The 5000-nt window shown below is 53.0% G+C and overlaps 1 non-coding gene across 1 annotated transcript in view; it reads left to right on the top strand.

Annotated features, from left to right (window-relative positions):
* The first annotated feature begins 3656 nt into the window (after window positions 1-3656).
* Window positions 3657-5000, top strand: part of LOC124772140 — a 1909-nt gene continuing 565 nt past the window's right edge. Inside the window, exon 1 of the ribosomal RNA XR_007013812.1 lies at window positions 3657-5000. This exon is cut by the window's right edge and continues 565 nt beyond it. This is a non-coding gene — a ribosomal RNA (small subunit ribosomal RNA).

Below are 5000 nucleotides of genomic sequence, written 5' to 3' on the forward strand. Positions count from 1 at the left end.
TCCGATACCGAGCCATCAGCATGTCGGTCCCCATGCGCGTTGCACTCGCACTCGCAGTCGCAAAAACGTGGGGCAAATATATTACGCGGAAGAGCTATAACAGACCGAGCCCCACTGCATGGGGGGAGTCTTTGTCACTAATGTACACAGATGGAACATTTTGGACTGGAACCAGATTACCCGTACACACGGCGCTGATTAGTAATCAATGCAGAGCCATCAAACTACAGCAAATATACACAACTGTCCGTATACATGCTGAAAGAGTCTGCCCACAATGGGAACCACACGTCAGCCAGACACTCTGATCACGCACCACTCTCTGCTTCTAACAGGCGCACATACAATATGTAAGCACCAGCATGGAACAACATCCAGTGCATCTTCTCCGCCACATTACACAATCCACACTATCACAACCAGACCAGGAGGTCCATGCGGAAAATACAATATCCCAGCCTTTCGACATCCACCATTGCGCAGACCAGGCACCAACACCCACACATGTCCTATACAACGGTGCACCCAACATCACAATAGTACCTCCTGTCACAGCGCACAAACAATGACATGAGTCAAAGACACAGGTCTCACACAAGCATAGAATTGGAGCGCCGCCTCTAATAAGCCAAAGGTGCATCCTGACGTGACAAATCTGATCATGTCACAAGCATTCACTTACTATAATCACTATCAACGAACCTGCCGCCCCCGCCCCCCCCCCCCTACACCTTTCCTTACAACAACGTGTAACCTAACCTAACCTAACCTAACCTATGTTGTACCTTAACCTAACCTATGTTGTACCTTAACCTAACCTATGTTGTACCTTAACCTAACCTATGTTGTACCTTAACCTAACCTATGTTGTACCTTAACCTAACCTATGTTGTACCTTAACCTAACCTATGTTGTACCTTAACCTAACCTATGTTGTACCTTAACCTAACCTATGTTGTACCTTAACCTAACCTATGTTGTACCTTAACCTAACCTATGTTGTACCTTAACCTAACCTATGTTGTACCTTAACCTAACCTATGTTGTACCTTAACCTAACCCATGTTGTACCTTAACCTAACCCATGTTGTACCTTAACCTAACCCATGTTGTACCTTAACCTAACCCATGTTGTACCTTAACCTAACCCATGTTGTACCTTAACCTAACCCATGTTGTACCTTAACCTAACCCATGTTGTACCTTAACCTAACCCATGTTGTACCTTAACCTAACCCATGTTGTACCTTAACCTAACCCATGTTGTACCTTAACCTAACCCATGTTGTGCCTTAACCTAACCCATGTTGTGCCTTAACCTAACCCACGTTGTGCCTTAACCTAACCCACGTTGTGCCTTAACCTAACCCACGTTGTGCCTTAACCTAACCCATGTTGTGCCTTAACCTAACCCATGTTGTGCCTTAACCTAACCCATGTTGTGCCTTAACCTAACCCATGTTGTGCCTTAACCTAACCCACGTTGTGCCTTAACCTAACCCACGTTGTGCCTTAACCTAACCCACGTTGTGCCTTAACCTAACCCACGTTGTGCCTTAACCTAACCCACGTTGTGCCTTAACCTAACCCACGTTGTGCCTTAACCTAACCCACGTTGTGCCTTAACCTAACCCACGTTGTGCCTTAACCTAACCCACGTTGTGCCTTAACCTAACCCACGTTGTGCCTTAACCTAACCCACGTTGTGCCTTAACCTAACCCACGTTGTGCCTTAACCTAACCCACGTTGTGCCTTAACCTAACCCACGTTGTGCCTTAACCTAACCCACGTTGTCCCCTAAAGTAACCCACGTTGTCCCCTAACGTAACCCACGTTGTCCCCTAACGTAACCCATGTTGTCGCCTAAACCTGCTCTGTAATTGTTATACGACTCGTTCAATTAGTGTAGTGTTGCCCACCCGCAACCCTCGCAATATAGTTCGCTACTCGCACTGCCCGCTCCCCTGTGTATCGCTTCATGTTAAACACCTTGCAAGTCTTGCTGACTTTCCACATGCTCCTGCTGTACACTGTAATGTGGATGGCAGCAGGACGTACATGCCGCCCCTCCCCACGTCCCCACCTTGCCCCCCTGCCTTCGCAAGCTGGTTGGTGAGAAGTTTGCATGTTCAATGCCCTTCGCATGCGACGTACTCAGGCTACGTTGTGGTGCGGCCTGTGTCAACCGTCCGCTAATGTCGTACGCGTAAACCACAATCTGTACTGCACATTCGTCCTTATGTACCGAATGATACATCGTGGCACATGTGTGACCGTACAACGACTGCGCCCAAAAACGGCGGACCATACAGTGCAAATATTGTGCACGCAGCTACGTGTCGTCTCCCTATGAGAGCTGGATTGCAGTGTGGTACGCCATAGAGACGTGTGGGAGGAACGGACGCCGTGGATGGCGATCAGCATGAGCTGTCTGTTGATGTATTCGGACCTAGTCGTCTCTCCTCACACACCGTGATGGCATGGTGCACCGCGTTCCATATCTGCGACATGCTACAGAGGCCGGTTGACAGTCGTTCGAGCAATGGACATCGCATACGTACGGGGGCCACCTTCCACGTATTGTCTAGGCGTGCACATTTTGTTGCGTGTATGTGGGCAGACGTAGTGTGGCGTGACACCTGACACAGGCATGCAATAATCGTTGAAGTTGCAAATGGCGATGGACGCCTGCGTTTTCTGGTGAAGTTACGCAAATGAACAAATGGTAACCTGTTGTGGTGCGGTTGTTCTCGCTAGGGGTGAATCGGTGATGGCGACGATAGGTTGAGGTACGAACCGGTTGTTCCAGCGATACCCACCATGCCGACGAAACTGAACGGCATCTGGGTGTGAAGCGATACGCGGCGGTGGCTGGGTGGGACCGTCCCCGGCCGGTGAGGGGGCGCCTCCCGGCGTGCTGGCCGCGCGGTGCGTGGGCGCACGCGCTACAGCCGGCTGGTGGGGGCGGCCAGTGGCAGGCGCGCCGGCCGACGGACGCGGCAGGCGTCGCAGCTGCGCGCCGGCGCACCCTGCGCGCGGCGCCGTGCGGCCAAAGTAGGTCCTCGCGGGCCCGGTGCGAAGCGCGGTGGACATCTTCAGTGTGCTGGTCCGATTGAGGACTGTGTGCGTTGAGGATGCGCCGCCGCCCGGCGCTCGGCGCCGCGACGCCGTCTGCTGCTCGGTCGCCCCAGCGGTTCTCGCTGGTGGTTTGTATCGCAGCTGTGCGGATGTGTTGGCGCGTGCGCTGTGCTGGGAGAGTTCGCTTCGGCACCCAAGTGGGGCTTTTGTCCTTCTGTGGCGCTGGCGTTGGAGCTGCCGGTCACCGTAGGTGGCGCGTGTTGTCTCCCGCCGGCAATGCCACGACAGCACGCTCCCGGGCCTCTGTCGGCAGCGGCAAGCTCAGTTGGGAGCACGGGTGGTCGCACCGAAAGCGTCTACTCGCCTAACTCCGGGCGATTGCGCCTCTCTCGAACCCGACCAAGTACTTGGGACGGCGCTGCGCGCCGCCGGGACCTGAGAGGGTTTCGAGGTGTATTGTGCAGGGGAGCTCAGCCTCCTCCTGTTTGCAGAATGATTGAGCGGACGCTTGCGTGTTCGCGCGGGCCCCCGGGACACACTCCCGGGCGGCCGGCTGCTCAGCTCTAGTTGACGCAGCTCCCTGGTTGATCCTGCCAGTAGTCATATGCTTGTCTCAAAGATTAAGCCATGCATGTCTCAGTACAAGCCGCATTAAGGTGAAACCGCGAATGGCTCATTAAATCAGTTATGGTTCCTTAGATCGTACCCACGTTACTTGGATAACTGTGGTAATTCTAGAGCTAATACATGCAAACAGAGTCCCGACCAGAGATGGAAGGGACGCTTTTATTAGATCAAAACCAATCGGTCGGCTCGTCCGGTCCGTTTGCCTTGGTGACTCTGAATAACTTTGGGCTGATCGCACGGTCCTCGTACCGGCGACGCATCTTTCAAATGTCTGCCTTATCAACTGTCGATGGTAGGTTCTGCGCCTACCATGGTTGTAACGGGTAACGGGGAATCAGGGTTCGATTCCGGAGAGGGAGCCTGAGAAACGGCTACCACATCCAAGGAAGGCAGCAGGCGCGCAAATTACCCACTCCCGGCACGGGGAGGTAGTGACGAAAAATAACGATACGGGACTCATCCGAGGCCCCGTAATCGGAATGAGTACACTTTAAATCCTTTAACGAGTATCTATTGGAGGGCAAGTCTGGTGCCAGCAGCCGCGGTAATTCCAGCTCCAATAGCGTATATTAAAGTTGTTGCGGTTAAAAAGCTCGTAGTTGGATTTGTGTCCCACGCTGTTGGTTCACCGCCCGTCGGTGTTTAACTGGCATGTATCGTGGGACGTCCTGCCGGTGGGGCGAGCCGAAGGCGTGCGACCGCCTCGTGCGTGCTCGTGCGTCCCGAGGCGGACCCCGTTGAAATCCTACCAGGGTGCTCTTTATTGAGTGTCTCGGTGGGCCGGCACGTTTACTTTGAACAAATTAGAGTGCTTAAAGCAGGCAAGCCCGCCTGAATACTGTGTGCATGGAATAATGGAATAGGACCTCGGTTCTATTTTGTTGGTTTTCGGAACCCGAGGTAATGATTAATAGGGACAGGCGGGGGCATTCGTATTGCGACGTTAGAGGTGAAATTCTTGGATCGTCGCAAGACGAACAGAAGCGAAAGCATTTGCCAAGTATGTTTTCATTAATCAAGAACGAAAGTTAGAGGTTCGAAGGCGATCAGATACCGCCCTAGTTCTAACCATAAACGATGCCAGCCAGCGATCCGCCGCAGTTCCTCCGATGACTCGGCGGGCAGCCTCCGGGAAACCAAAGCTTTTGGGTTCCGGGGGAAGTATGGTTGCAAAGCTGAAACTTAAAGGAATTGACGGAAGGGCACCACCAGGAGTGGAGCCTGCGGCTTAATTTGACTCAACACGGGAAACCTCACCAGGCCCGGACACCGGAAGGATTGACAGATTGATAGC

Source organism: Schistocerca piceifrons, unplaced genomic scaffold (genome assembly GCF_021461385.2).
Source record: "Schistocerca piceifrons isolate TAMUIC-IGC-003096 unplaced genomic scaffold, iqSchPice1.1 HiC_scaffold_936, whole genome shotgun sequence".
In the NCBI taxonomy this organism is placed as follows: domain Eukaryota; kingdom Metazoa; phylum Arthropoda; class Insecta; order Orthoptera; family Acrididae; genus Schistocerca; species Schistocerca piceifrons.